Genomic DNA, 16,463 nt, shown 5'->3' with positions numbered 1-16,463 from the left:
AAAACTACAGTAAAACAGTAATATTGTGAAGTATTATTGCAATTTAAAATAACTTAAAATATTATTAGCTACAATTTGAAAATGATATGATAGGGTACATCCCTAGTTGTTTCATCAGTTATGCAGAGCTACTGGCAGTTAGGTCTAATGAACTATTATAATGTATCATCATTTTTTTAATGATTATGATGATTATGATGGCAAAGCTGAATTTTCAACAGACATTACTCCTTTCTTCTGTGTCACATGATCCTTCAGAAATAATGTTATTTATGTATTTATCATTAATAATAAAAATGCTTCTACAACTGTTCTTCAAAAGTACATTAGATCGACATTTAGTTGATTTTTTTAAAGGGGTCATGAAATGAGAAACCAAATTTGCCTTGATCTTTTGGAATATAAGAGGTCTTTGTACCATTAAAACGTCCTGCAAGTTTCATAGCTTAAGACGTCCTCCCCATTATAAACGAGCCATTTATTTAATCAAGCTCTAAATACAGCTCGTTCTGGATCCATGGTAAGAAGTGACGTCACGGTGCGAAGTGACGTTCCAACCATTTGCATATGACCGCCTCCAGCACAAGACAACTACGCTCATTTCGGATCGTTGTCGCGCTGCGCGCCTCACAAGTGTTCAGTCGACGGACAGCGAGTGGGTCTGTGTACAGGAAAATTACAATGCCACGCAGATGTGCTGTTCCTGGCTGTGGACAAACAACATCTTTGAATACGCTGCCGAAAGATCCTGACGTCAGGGAAAAATGGATGCAGTTTATTTGTATAAGAGAATCTTGAAATTATGTCGCCTTTCTAGTAGGCCTACATGTAATAGAAGATTAAAAATGTTGCCTTATCAATGCTGCATCTTCAAATATGGCCTGTGCATGCATTTTTGTCCGCAGTACACCCTATCATTTCATTGAAATTAGGTAAATAATGTTGAACTGTTAGCATATTAAACTATAGAATAATTATGCAACAAACCGTTTTCAAGTGTCTCGAGTTACAATTTTTTTATTAATTCAAAATAGTTTCACTTTCCATGTGGACACGGGCTGATCCAGTCTTCGTTGTTGTGGTGATGGTTCATTTTCCTCTGATTCCTCATCTGATTCCGGCTCAAACATATAAGGTTTTATCATTGCAAGAGCCATCGCTTCGAATGCATCACTCGCTACTAAACAGTTACGCTCAATCCGCAAATGTTCCGTCAAATGTCGTTAGCCAATCATAACAGTGGGCGTTAACACTGAACTCTTAAAGGGGAAACAACCCAAAACAGACTGTTTGAATCAAAGGATGAGAAACAGGGTGGGAAAATGTCATAATTCACTACATTTTAAAAGTTTTTTTTTTTTTAACTATAGTAATACTATAATTGCACCTAGGGGACCATAATAATAAAATAAAAAAACCCATGTCATGACCCCTTTAAGTAATGCGAAAGTCTTTACTCTTTACTTTCATGTTTACAGTTTAATTCATCCTTGCTGAACAGAAGTATTTTTAAAAACTCTAAAACCAGCCAATAACTAATATGGTGCATCCCTAACTGTTTTACGCAGAGCTACTTACACTGACTGTAGTCAGAAGAAAGTTGTGTTAAAGCAAGCCCTCTGTGCACCAATCAGGGAGCTCTTAGGACACACACTCAATTAGCACCTTGGACAGCACCTCAACACACAGCTGAAGACTGGACATGCGGCACAGCTGGAGTCGATTCATGCCAGGCTAAGGCTACACAGGAAGACAAGTAATGCTTCTCTCTTCCCTATCCTCCAAACCAACAGAAACAGATGAGGTTTAAGCTGAAGCATCCAAATAAAAGGTCTCTCTGAGACACTCCAAATTCATGTTCCGCCTCCTCAGCCCCCATCTCCTAGAGAACTCCAGATGAGTGTACAGACACACAAGGAGCTCCCGTAGAGCACTATCAGTGCACTCTAGCACGATGGATACTGACCCATCGGCTACTCCAAAACCTCTTCAGTCTGATCGGTCTCTTAATACTAAATAAACACCTCTCCGCAGCGTTTCCACCATGACCCCAATGTGCTTCTCATCCTTCCCAGCACACATCCATAATGATTTCTACAACAACAAAAACACTTACTGTCAAGCATGCAAATAGTGGCTCTGACAAAAATTCATAGGCTAATAGAATTTCACAACGTGATATTTCAAAGCAGCCACACTCCTCCAAAATACTCATGCTGGATGAAGACAAAAAGAGTACTTCTTCATTAATTATGCAGCAGAATGTGAAAATATATATCTATTAAATAGTATGAAATATTTAATTTAAATGAGCAGCTTTATGAGGTCAGCGACGAAATGAAGTGAACAATGTTTCAGGGAGATGGTTTTATATTTTCTCTTTCAAGAACCCTCATTTTTCATGTGTTTTTCCCCCTGATGAAAAACACTTTTCATTGGAGACCCCTCTGATTCAGTGCGGTGAGATGACTTGTTGAATTATTCAGATGTTTGCATTTTCTCAGCTTGATTCCTGTGACATCGCTACTGATGTCATTGTCATAGAAACTAAGGGTGTCATTTTTGTGAGGTCACATCAATGCAATGGGACCCAGTACAGAAGTGTCTTTAAAATACCGGGTTTTGCATTAAGCATGCAGTAGCAATGCAAATTTATGAGATGAAATCAAACAGATATTTGTAAGTGCATTGGGAAAACTACGTTTAGCTTGAGGAAATGAACCAAATTAAATGAGAGGAACTGTTATAAAATATTTCTTATGGTCCAGACGGCTTTATTTCCGGCGCAGGGCTATGCTTCTTAACAGAACCCATGTCAGAAGCATTGAAGGGAAACAGAACGGCAGTGGAATCAGATCAGGTCTACGGGCTTTGGATCTCACACACAAATCAGTCATAGATCTTTTGCTAAGCAGTTACAGGTGATTAGGTGAGGGCTTTACAGGCTTAACACTTCTTTAAACACACACTCACACTTGCAATTACCCCTAATCATTCCACAACAGGTGGCCGGTTGGAGTCTGGCCTTCAGGTGAACCTCTCAAGTGCCCTTATTATAGGTTAACATGTGACCTGCAGTGGCACAGCTGACAGCTAGGCAGGGCCCCTTTTAAAAGCTGTCTCACTGATAGCAAACTCTTTCCCAAACGCCTAATCATCTTAACACACTAAAACCCAATCATACTTAAATTATAGTTTGTCTCAAGAACTTCAGATTAGATGACTGTGTTGTGACAAAACACTGCCCATGTGCTTGATTAATCACTCCATGGGCTTCATCAATGTAGCCAGAGAGCTTTCTTTAAGAGATGGTTGTTACAGCAAATGCTCTGCATTAGAGAATAACAAGTGTGAGCATCAGCTAAGAAAATCATCAAGGATTTTAATATTAATAATCACAGTGAAAAATTACTGAAATATCAGCTTAGTTATGCACACTAAACTAGATTTCAAAAGAACATATAGTACTATATTAATGCATTTACATACTTTATAATGACACGTACATTGGGAGGCCAATAATAATTATGATGAGTCATATACTTGTACATTTTAAGTACACTTTTTATTGCGGGAGGAATAGAGAAGCTTCTTAAAATTAGCTTTCTTTATCTTGTCATTAGGGATGTAACGATGCACCGCGGGCCATACAAATAGCCTATGTGAAGATTCAAACCATTTAAGATGTTTAAACAAATCGTGATACATTTGGGTGTGGGATTTTATATGAATGTATAGGGAAAAAGTCTGTCTTTAGAAAAGTTTCAATCTGGTCTCCAAGGAAATGCTGTATTGCTGGTGTTCCATAAGCGCCACCTGCTGTCAGAGAGTGAATTAGTATTTTTATTCAGTCCCTCTTTTTGACTGAATCACTGTTTTTGTTTCGTGCAGATGTTTTTTGTTGCATAATTTCACAAAATTGAAGTCAGACCATTCTGTTTTTTTATTTTCATTTCAAATGATACAATTTATTTTAGAATAAAAACTGCTCATGCTGCATGTATTCAGCATCTTTGTTTGGAACTTGATGAAATTTATAATTTAATAATAAAACTAAATAAAACTTTATAATTTTATATATACTGTATTTTCCGGACTATAAGTCGCACTTGCGCTGCTGTAGACGGTAATGTTTTCTCTTGGTTCTTGGTTCTAAATAAATGCGACTTATAGTCCAGTAAGACTTACATATGTTTTTTTCCTCGTCATGACGTATTTTTGGACTGATGCGACTTATATTCAGGTGTGACTTATAGTCCGAAAAATACGGTAAAGAGCACAGGTAAAGCCTTAGTTTGTTTACATTTTATTTGTATTATTTATTTATTTTATTTGGGATATGTTTCAAAATTTCTATTTATTTTTGTTATTTTTCATATTTCAATTTCAAAAAGACATTTGCAGAATTTTGTCCAAGCAGAAATAAAATTACAACCTTTAATTTAATCTTCAATCTAATTTTGTTGAAAATAATCAAATATATATATAATCATATATATATAATCATACAATAATTACTGTGAATCGCATCACATTATGAGCTGAGTGAATTTAAGTATTATATATTCACCCTACATTTTGTTCGAAATCTGCAGGCGTTAATGTTTTTTTTAACACACACATACTGATTTCATGTTTTTTGTGCATACAATGAAAGGGTCCAAAACAACACTGGACCTCAGTGACTTATAGAAGAAGTAGAAGAACATTTTTAATACTGGTTTTGGAACAAAATGAGGTTTAATTAAAGCTGAACAACTTCTTAATCTGTCAAGGACCCCCTGAAGACTCCTGGTGTGTCATTAACAATCTCAAATGATTGTCAGATAGACTACCTGAAGGGTTCAATTCAGCTTTTGTCACTTCCAGATAAAATCCTCTCACAACTTCCTATGATTTCCTGTCACCTCTCCACTGTGCTGGACAACCTGCTTACTGTAGATGGGTTACAGGTTCACACCGCAGGGGACAGCTTCACTCCGGAAAGTTACTGTGCCCATCATCAATGTGGTGCCCTTGAGCGAGACACCTGACCCCAGGACACCCCTAAAATTAGCATGTTTTATGCTGCTTTGGATAAAAGCGTCTGCTAAATGACAAGTAACCAACCCCGGTACCCTGCTGTATGATGTTTCTTACTTTGCAAATGAGTCAGCTGATTAGAATAAGAATATATTCCAAAATGTCTCATCAGTATGTTAATAACTCTAAACCTAAAATGTAAGATGTGTCATTAAATCAAGCTGTACGGCCATGTCTGCTAGGTGCTGTTATGGGTACTCGAGCTGGACAATGCCTCTTTTTTACCCATTGTGCTGAAAGGCAGCATAACCTTTTTAAAATAGATGGAAAAGTGTGGCTTGACCTATAGAGTGAGACGACGCTTTTTTACCAACATATCATGCCTTTTCAGTCCTATTGAAATGTGTAATTTTACAGACGTAGATAGAGGGATACATTACTGTTTCCAATTTGCCAACTATCAAAAACAGAGTGCACAATACGAAATACATTAACATGCTAAGGTTAAAACGCACAGAAGGTTAAACCAATAGAAAAAGCATTTTTACCATCTCCAGTGACATACGATAAATATTATTCACATTTCACACATAATGTTTGTGCTGGAGGATAAAGCAGCGTAGACAGAGAATATTTGCTTTCCATCACGTAAAATAAAATGTGTTTTGGTTTTTCATGCATATCAAATATCTAGGAGTGAAAAATCTAAAAACATGAATATAATCATTCAACGGAGTGCGGCCGCTCAGTCAATCTGGTCATTGCTGAGACATGTTCTACATGCTCAATCTTATCCACATTATTCAGATATTGGAGGAAGACAATGAGAATGATGAGGGTCCATGCTTCTCAAACACACTTATCGGAGACTTCATGAGTGTGCCTCAGAAACCTAATTTATAACACACTTCTAGAGCTTCTTTTCAGAGGAAGACAGTTCCTATTATTCATTAGTTTAATTGAACAAGATATGTAATTCAGCCTACTCTTAAAAAAAATAAACAAATCAAAATCAACAAAAAAAAGAAAAAAGAAACTATATAGAGATTGTGCATTCCGGAGTTCTGAGAATTCTGCATGCAGTATGACATCAGTCTCCTCTAAAGTCTTCAGAACTATACAATGCTTCATTTAGAAAGCCCTCAGTATCAAACAACTAAATAAGTTATGTAGATTAGGGTTTTTATAATGTATAGTAGGGTTTTGCATATTTTAAACAATGTATAATGTTATCATATACAAAAAATAAATATGATATAAAACAAAAAAATTCAAATATATAATAATAAATTCATGTGTTATATATTTAAATTAGTTTAAAATGTCACACCATATATAATGTAAGCTATACGTAATATAATTAATTAATTTATAATTTCAGGTTATGGCTAGAGACCAATAAATGGCTACTATAATAATAATAACAACAAAAAAAACTGAAACTGAGAAAAAAATTCTACAGGTGAATTTAGGAATCACAAGAATTTACTAAAGACTACATTTAACAATTTTATTAAATTGCAAGTGCTTTCAAAGATTAATCTAAAGGGTAAAATTATTCAGTATCAACCTATGCCGACAAACAAATAAACATCTTTAATTTTGGCTGAATCCAATATGTTACTCATATTTCATGCATCCCTACTTTAGACAGTGATATGAAAACAGATGGTAATAGTTAGAGTGCACTGTGTTTTCTTAATGCTTATGTGTATAAACATTATCATAATGTTATCATAATGGCACAGACGCAGTCACACACTGTATCTTGTGTGCTTTATACACATGCATAACTGCCTATAAAACCACTCAAGGTCAATTAAGCTGAATAAAACATTGTGTGGAACAAATGTGATGCATCGAAACTAATGTCATTTATTGAAGTACACATCTTATGCTGTTAGTAGTGTCTTTGGACTTAACATATACTCCAGCTAAAATGTCAGGTGATATCCCACTTAAGATGTCAAGATTAACAGCCTGTGTAGTCCAGTTCATAGGGCATTACCGAGCAACTGGAACATATCGTGTGATTAACAGTCACCACCAAAGCCAAGCTGCAATGCTGTATGATAAAACACTGCACCTATTCTGACATTGCAGTGTTCTATAGAATCTCTGGGATAATATGTGACTATCAGTTCCAAGCTATAATGCTGGCAACTAAAAGGAAGTACAGAGAGAAAGGAGAGAGAGAAAAAACAGAGGGGCAGAAGAGGCATATGAAGAAACAGAAAGAATAAGATTGGGGATGAGAAGAGGGGTGGTCAAGACTGTGAAAATTACCACCCTCCTAAGAAAGAAAGACTACAATCTATCTGAATGGCATAAAAGCCGGAGGGTCTTACAAAGGAAAGAGAGTATAAGCAGTGGCGTGCATTGGGATGAGCCCCTGTTCGAGTGCCCTCATAACACCACTACTCCCCTGCCCCTCTGGAGTTAATGCCTTGCATTAACTCCAACTACTTTATTATAAGCGTTTTCAAAAATAAACACAGAAGGGACAAACAACACTGTCCCAGACTACACAAGCGGAAATAAAAAAATGTAAATATATACTAATAAAGTAACAAAAAAATTATAATGATAATGACAATAAATATTTAGTTTAGTAGCCAGAAGTACCATAGTAAAAACCTGCAAAACAGTCAGTCAATGTGCCCAGAAAGATGTACAGCTTTAATCTGAGGAGCCACTAGGGGCTGGTTGAATGATTGGCTTGTCCAAATGGCCCAGAAATGAACCCCCAACAACAGAATTTTTTTCAATGTACCAGGCAAATATGCTTGACCAAAGCCCAGACACTAAAGGGTAAAACCAGAAAGCATGAGAGGATGTATCTGACACCTTGCACCGGTCACACATTGGTGAAACAGAGGGGAACATTTTATGCAGCATGGTTTTAGTGTAATACAAACGACAAACAACCGTGAACTGGATCAGTAGGTGTTTGCTGTTAACTGAGCAGACCTGTATTGTAGCCAGTCACTTATCCCAAATATCGTCAGAGAACTCAACTCCCAGATCTTCCTCCCAAACCATATTATTTTTAAATATAATTTGAAAATGGAAAAAATACATAAGCTCTAAACCCATAATATTGCCATTGCTGAGTTTTTTAATCCATATAAAATACTAATTTATCCTTTCAACCTACTACTACAAGCAAATAAACATCCTGCCGAAGAGAATTACTCTTAAAAAGAGCTATTAGTGTAATAATAGGTTTGAACCTATTTTTAAAACCAAAATTTGTACTCCACCATGCTGAATACACTGCCTTTTCTAACCTTAATAAAGCCCAAATAACCTTGAAGTATTTAGATATATGCAGCAAAACACACAGGCGGTTGGTCCCCTGGTTATTGCTCATCTGCGCTTTAAACTGCACTGAAGTATTATGCAAAAGACACTCTGCTGGTATAATTACCGGCTGTGTGACTGGCAGATCTAGGCTGGGTAAATGCTGCTTAATCCCCTGTTTCCAGTACAGTATTAATCCAGACATGAGGGAGTAGTGCTAACATGCTAATGTCAAAGCTGAGGCCAGTTGACGACGGTGGCTAATCTGTAATGAGGTCCAGTATATTCCCCCTTGTGACACTACATGACTTGACAAAACCAGCAGTTCCTGATGGTCAGAGGGCAGTAGTATGGTATTCACTGCCATACTTATATAGTTGCAGCTATGCAAATAAAACAATAACTAAAAGCTAAATGAGCACATCTTACTCAAAGAACATATCTTATGAAGAACAGAGAGATTAAATGCTAAATGAACATATCTTATCTATCCTCTAGTGAAAATATTTTAGATATACAGTAGAAAAGGTCATTTGCAAGTAGAACACCACAACACATCAAATCAGGGAAATTCTAAAATATTTAACGTGAAGAACGGTTAACTTGGATTAATGCCCTAACACAACAAACAGGGATTTTCTCACACATTTCTCTTAGATAAAGATGTCATAATTAGGGGTGCTCTGATTGATCGGCTACTGACTGCTATACACCGATAATCACTTTGGGATGATTGATCGGCGGTCTCTAAAAATGCAGATCTCAAAAAAATTCTGTGAGAGGTTTGGCATGACATGCTGCGGCGCCATCTCAGTCTCTGTCCGGTGCAGCTGAAATAATTATAATAATTTGATATTTCTTCATTACATAACATAACATAAGTCATTTGAAAACATTGTGTGAGATGTAACTTCACAAACAGCGTGACTGAATCATGCACACAGGTTCACATTACTCCATTTGCGGTGCGTTTTTTTTTTTTTTTTGCACGCATGTTAACAGGTTAAAGCATTCTCTGCACACGGTTGTGGTCCAGCAGTGCGTTCCATGACTGGTGCGTCTGCAACAGTGCAGAGATAATTTCCGGACCGAGTCTATAGCTGCACTGCAAGCACTGAATAAAGTAACAGCACATTGTTTTCAGTAAACATCTAGTAATTACATAATAATTGTGTTTAAACATCTGTTAAAGATTGTATTACTGTACTGTGTAAAAAAAGAATTGCAATGCTGAAAAATCATTTTCAGTGGCAATGTTTGGATTTGAATTCATAATAATGGATAAATGTTGTGTTTGTGCTAAACAGCCATGGATCAGTTGTGGACTCTTCTGTGAAACTACAGTCCGTGCTGCTTCCCATCTCACAAGAGTCATTTAAGAGGGGAATTCCCCCCATTTTCAAAAATAAAATTCAGGCCCTGAATAAATGTCTAAAAATCCTGATTTGAGTATCAGTATATATAGTTAAATGATAAAAAGAAGGCTTTAAAAAGATTGGTATCAGTGATCATATCGGCAAATACTGCTTTCTGTGATTGGCGATCAGTGATCGGCCTCAAAAATCCTGATCGGAGCACCCTTATTCATAATCCAAATGGAAAGACAATATTTTTAACATTAAGCTTTTTTCAACCACAGAAATCCATTATAAAGAAAACGCTAACATGAAACTTTAGAGTTTATGTTCTTCTTCTGGGTTTATCTTCTTTCCTGTAGATAGTAGGTTTTATTAATAAAGTTTGCATTTAATTTGGTCTTTTAATATCATTCTCTTAATGAATTAAGAACATCTTCATAATGATTTTCTATGGGGGAGAAAACGTACCATTATCATTTATGCAAGAATATAGTGCCCACAACTATTTCAACTGTTAATCAACAGATAATCAATTGATAAAGGTTCAAATTCATAAACACCAAAGTGAATATTGTCAAAATTGTGATTAAAATTAAAATCAAAATAATGATAAAAAATTTTGACCGTATTTTTTTGTCCAAACTGCACAGCCCTAGTTTGAAGTTGCTCAGTCATGTGTGTGAACGTTCTAAGTGACAGCTGAACTCTTCAGTCCACATCCAATTAACACAGCTTGGACCTTTCACATGCACAGGCCACACTCTCATGCACTCTTCAGCTGAATTCACCAAACTCTACATGAATTAAAATTTTTCAGCAGGGCTGGATGATAAAGACTGCCCGATGGCCTTGGGGCAACATGAAAGATGCTTGAGACAGTTGACAAGTTTGTCACTGGCCCATTGAGCCACTGCTGCGTTGTCACAAAGGTTTATCATTTGCACGTTTCTAAGACTAATTAAAAAATTAATGTGATTTTAAATCATTTAAGCAAGACACGAAAGACAATTCAGTATGCATGCTGTGTTCTGTGTTTATGTGGTTTAAGGTTAAAAAAAACAATTTTTTACCAGATAATGTACATTATTGTTTCTACTATTTGGCTCTCTGAAATGCGTCAATTTTTACAAAGTTAATTTTTTCAGAAAAGTGATGTCTATGCTGATTGGCCAGCAATCCAGTGAGTTGTGATTGGCTGAATACCTCATGTGATGGAAATATTACACCCTTAACATATTTTGATGCTGTGATTATAGGCTACTCTTCGGCTTCAGGAAACAGTCCTCCATAAAATGCGCTGCACACATCTGACTATTTGGCTCTGGAACATTGTTGTAAAAACAACTTAACCACTGATTTCTAGTTGTGTCCTCTTTTGAAAAACCAAACAAAGTAGTTTTTGCTTTCACAACGAAACACGCAGCATCACACACGGTGGGGTTTAGTGAATGGAGGCCTGCAAGCTAGATTGAGGAACAGCTGGTGCCCTTGAGAACGGTGCGGCTGCGAATTCGACGATGGAGTGGCCAATGGGCTTGCGGCAACCACATGTGACAGGCTGGACTCCACTTCATCTATTGTGAAAGCCGACCTGGCGATCCACAAGGCGAAGTTGATGTATTTCCTCAGTGACCAGCACAGATCAGCTCTAGGCATGACAAAAGGGATATCATCCTCTTTTGGGAGGCCAAACAAAGTAGTTTCGCTTTCACAACAAAACACACAGCGTCTCTACGACATGGCGATGGCAACAACAATACTACAGTGAGAATTAAAGTTAGGCCTTCTTTCTTTGCATGAAAATTTGGTTGGTGTAATGCAAATCTTCCCACACAGTGATGTAGACATACGGGGGCCTTATTAAACGAAGTATTTTTGAAGGGCGTGGACGAGTCTTTATTTTATAAAGAATATCTCTGAGGTTGAGACTTTTTTTTAATGCATTTTTAGGTATCTTATTTATGCACAAATTGCTTGTAACACTCCAAAGAGAAAGGAAAATTTGAAATTGCAAAAAGTACACAGCTTTTATACAGCGTTTACCTTTCTATTATTAGACAGAACTTTTGGGCAAGACAGTAAATTAATGAAGACAAAGAATGGGTGCTCTTGCGTTTCTGCAGATTGGCTGATAAATCGAACAATATATTGGCCATTACGATATAGACCTATTGGTCAACCATTGTTAAAATATGTATTCAGCATTGTTTAGATAACAGTTATTTTCAACTGAAAATCAATTGATTACTATTGCAACAAGTAATTTTTTTCTAAAAATGTCGGTTAATAAATGTTAAACGTGGAACAATAGTACCCCTGGGCTGCACTAGCTGCAAGCCTATGATGTATTAGCCTCCCAAGCCGGTGGAGCCTGTCAGAAAGCTAAGAACTCTCAGTATTCACTCTCTCCCAGTGAGTATGGCGTTAATGAAAGCAGAACACAGTACTGTAGCATTTGCTGAGAGTGGGAGAGCAGGCAGGAACCCCTCCGGGTCTTTACCTCTATTGTTAGAAGAGGGTGAGGGGATAGCAGGGGGTTAATGCCAGCGTGGGTAGCTACCGTCACTGTTAAACTTCGACATCATAAGGAGAGAGAGACAAAGACAGGGACAGAGGGAAGGGGTAAAAGAAAGGTGTACTGTAGCATATATTTTTAGGCATACTTTAGATAAGAATATGAGTAACACAAACATCTGATGCCAAATATACCATAGCATTAAGGTCTAAATTAGTCATCAAGAGATATGTCAATAAATCTAATACCTTCTGGACTAATGATCCCGATCCCAACGATCCACACAAAATAAAGAAATTAGATCCTAGTACAGAATGCAAGGCCTTCGAGTCAGAGTCAAACTCACAAATCATAATATCTGTTATCGTTGGTAATGGAAATTCCTAAAATATGGACAGCCATATACATTAATTAAAAGGTCATAAGAGAAAAGGTGGCTAAATAATAAGGCATTTTACATTCAATTCAGTGGCATTTGCTGAAAAAGTAGGTGGTGTCAGGTTTTGCATTTCAGAGATATTTTTTGCATAACAACGAGATTCTAGAAGAGGTCTTTAGGCTAATTCACCTACAGCAGACTGACATATCAACCCCCCCCCCCCCCCCCCCCCAACATACACATAAATTCAACACAAATACTGCATGTTCATAGCTGCAATTTAGCACTTGCTTTTCACAACTTACTCTTAACCACTTGCTGAGATAATGTGCCTGAAGCAACCTGGGGTGTCTTACTTGACGGCACATTAGTGATAGAGCAGGACTGCGATATCTGTAACCCAGCTTGGATTTGTGTTAAATAAATAAATCTTATTCACTAATGCACAGGCACCAAGCCAAACATTACATATTATACCTACATAACTCACACGCTGTTTTTAAATATATACACACAATCACACACTTCGCCTAATTGTATGTGATGTTCAGTGATGGGCAATAATAGCAAACATATCTTGTTGACTTCCAACTATTTGCAGCTAACAAACTGTCTAAAATATAAAAAAAATATTAACTGTCGTGAGTATACATCAGTTTACCTCAGCAAGTAAATAGAGAGCAATATACATTAAGTAGACAAATTGTAGCACTTAATCATGTTCTTTTGAAGATAACTTGTATAATGTGCTGAAAGCTGCCTCTAAATATGCATTAAAATATTTCCCCCTAGTGTTGTGAGTTTTAATGCATAGGCTACAATTCCTCTTTAAGGAAAGACATAATAACATTAAATTGACTACTAAATTATTTACATATGCAAATAAATGTATAATTTGTGTGTGTGGTTTCTGTATCCCAAACTGAGAGTATAGGCAAAATTTCAAAGAATTTGTAAAGGGATACAAACTAAAATTAAAAGCATGAAGCAATACAAACAAATAACCTTATAAATTGAATTGATCTTATTTCATTAATATTAAAACATTTGTTAATGTGTGTGTGTGTGTGTGTGTGTGTGTGTGTGTGTGTGTGTGTGTGTGTGTGTGTGTGTGTGTGTGTGTGTAAATTTGGGGAGCGCCCTCTCATTTTCACCTATAATATCTAGAACACTAAATGAGCATTTATTATAATTACTACAGTATGAAACAGATCGTCTTTTGTCCCTCGTTGTTCTCTGGTATAATAATAAAAAATGAATCAAAAGCATGGCACTTAAACTCCCTACCAACTCTCTTCATTTTACCGGAGGAGTGAATAATGCACAGATGTGCATTATTCACTCACAGACACTAACAGGGAAGCGGAGAACAACACATGAAGAACACTGTATTGGAACAGCTGGTGAAGTGGACTGTGATTGAGAAAATCCCGTGAAATTTAAATATTTACCGGTACAATATTGCCCAGAAGTGCAGGTGACCCGGACCGTATGCATATTTCTCGGTGAAATCCCTCACACTCGTTCAGATCCGTCTGCTATTTTCTCGAACATAACACGTAGGAATATATATCACAATTAAAGAGTAAAAGACCGTAAAGGTCGCATTCAGTCAGTCAAGTTCACAAGCAGCGGGTAATTGGTGTCTCGCGCCGAGTCGATACTGTCAAGAATGATCTGCTCGCGGTGACGGTGACGGCGGGAAAGCTCGCCTGTAAAGACGAGAAAGTCTCACGGCGGATGGAGGATGGATGGGAACCAAAGGCTTTTAACGACTGCCTTTTTGTGGATGTCTGGGCTGGGAGAGCCTCGGATCAGTTACACAGATGTGCTGCGCAGGGGGAAAAAATGACCGAGCTTTTTCTCAGCCGCCTACTAACGGGAGCTCTGTTTGTTAACGGTTTCCTTAAAGAAAAGGGAAGCATTTATTACACAACGGACCGCGGTCATTCCTTTGAGAAACTGAATTCACGTCTGTATTCAGCGTATACGTTACGAGAAAACACCCACAAACACACGCAGTTATGGAGAACCGGTCATGTTTACCCGGCTTCTGCTGCTTACCTTCGTCACTGTTGAGCATGATTCAGTGTAAAATCCCCGGATAGATAATTGAATCTCTGGTAGATATGTGGGAAAAGACTCCGACACCGAATTCTGGCGTTTATCCTTCAGAAAGCAGAGCGCCTCGGTCAGAGACACGGTGGCTCCGGTAAGGCTGCGGGAGCGCGGTGCTCAGTTACCGGGAAACGCTCGAGAGCGGATGCTGAGTGAAACGGGATGCGGCAGCTCATACACACAAGCACACTCGCATGCGGAGGGAGCGTCGCATTCTGAACGATTAGGATTCAAATTCAAGTCTTCGCAAATTTTTCACTGTCTGACACATTCGGCATCACCGGGACGTACCATTTTTTCGCTCGTGAGAAAGGGGGTGTGGCGGCAGGAACTGGGAACGGGTGGCGCGTGTCTACCGACGGGAGCGGCCGACGCTGCGAGCACAATCTCAGTACAACCAGAGCGCGCTCCGAGGAAACATCCACAGAGTGTGACTGATTTCCTAATAACACCACCGCTGCCCTGGATAAACACTGCCAATAATCGTTTAGGAATATGTTTTGCGGCCTAGTTAGATAAATATCTACAATAACACATGTTATTGGAAAAGTACCTCAAGCTATTTCAAAATAATATTGCAGTTATTGAGAGAGAGAGATTTCCTTCATGCGTTTCGGTGTGCTTGAGCGGTTATTATAAGGGCCCTTGCTTTTCTCACAGTTCGGGCCAAGTCAGGGACCAAATATCCCCACAAGCTTAGTAACACCCAAAATCCAATGTGGGTACCAGCCAATGCAAAACAAGATGATTACTAAACCTGTAATGATTTTAATAAAAATGCAAAACAGGGGGCAAGTCAGGGGACAAAAAATAGCTATAATTAGCTTTGTAAGAACAATGTCAATATAAGGTCTCCATCATAAAACAAACAAGTGTGCATGTGTGTGTATTAAATTTCATACAGTAGCCGACCTAAACATGAATAATTGGAATTTGGTGGTATTAGTGTGTGTGTGTGTGTGTGTGTGTGTGTGTGTGTGTGTGTGTGTGTGTGTGTGTGTGTGTGTTTGCTTGCACTGGGGGATCAATATGCTCTAAGACTTAATGGAAACAAATCTGTTGTGTTTGGACATCAATATGTATATCAATGACTCAACGGGAGTACACAGTGATCAGCCAAGGTCAAAGTAAATCATATACATACAGTAAACACATTTTCCAACATGTTGCATCTTTCACAAGGTTTTAAATGCATCATCACACAAACACTCTGAAGCCAACAGTAATATCCCTCAAGCCTCATACACACCACTTATAACAGCAACAAAGTGACCTGAGCTCATTAATGCTCAATAAGAGCAATATAAAAACTCATTACAGACACCTGAAATGTTGTTCTACACTGTAACTATAGGGCACCAGGGAACTAGGAATGTAGCAGCGAAGCAGTATTAAAACTGGTGCATTGCATTGCTGGTGGTGTGAACAGGACTTTATACTGACATGTAGTTTTAAATGTAGAGGACTACAGAGTCTGTTTCAGACCATTTCATACTCTACCCATTAGTCTTAACATGTCATTCATTTAAAAAATCTAAAATCTTTTTATCTTTTTGATAACATTTGAAAAAACATTTTTTTATGCCAATATTCAGCTGCTTGAATGTGTTAGAAAGAAAGATAAATTAGCCTAAAATAAATACTCTGTAAGTAAAAAGTGAGCTTAAGCATCATAACATTAGAATGTTCATTAAGAAATATTGGATATATATTTATTTCTCACAAAGGGGTCAATTCCCTTGAACTTTGACATATTCATTGTCTTTGT

At 37.5% G+C, this 16,463-nt stretch overlaps 1 protein-coding gene across 2 annotated transcripts in view; it reads right to left on the bottom strand.

Annotated features, from left to right (window-relative positions):
* The window catches only part of LOC113091314 (teneurin-1-like), a 139,527-nt gene extending 123,986 nt beyond the window's left edge, over nt 1-15,541 (bottom strand). For both annotated transcript variants that reach the window (XM_026256747.1, XM_026256748.1), the window contains exon 1: nt 14,642-15,541. The gene's annotated coding sequence lies outside the window, so the exon portion shown is untranslated. The remainder of the gene's footprint in view (nt 1-14,641) is intronic.
* Nucleotides 15,542-16,463: the final 922 nt, after the last annotated feature.

The sequence above is a fragment of the Carassius auratus genome, unplaced genomic scaffold (assembly GCF_003368295.1).
Source record: "Carassius auratus strain Wakin unplaced genomic scaffold, ASM336829v1 scaf_tig00214183_4049273_7079891, whole genome shotgun sequence".
NCBI lineage: Eukaryota > Metazoa > Chordata > Actinopteri > Cypriniformes > Cyprinidae > Carassius > Carassius auratus.
The sequence above is the reverse complement of the archived record's forward strand: the minus strand, read 5'-3'. Positions and strand labels throughout refer to the sequence as shown.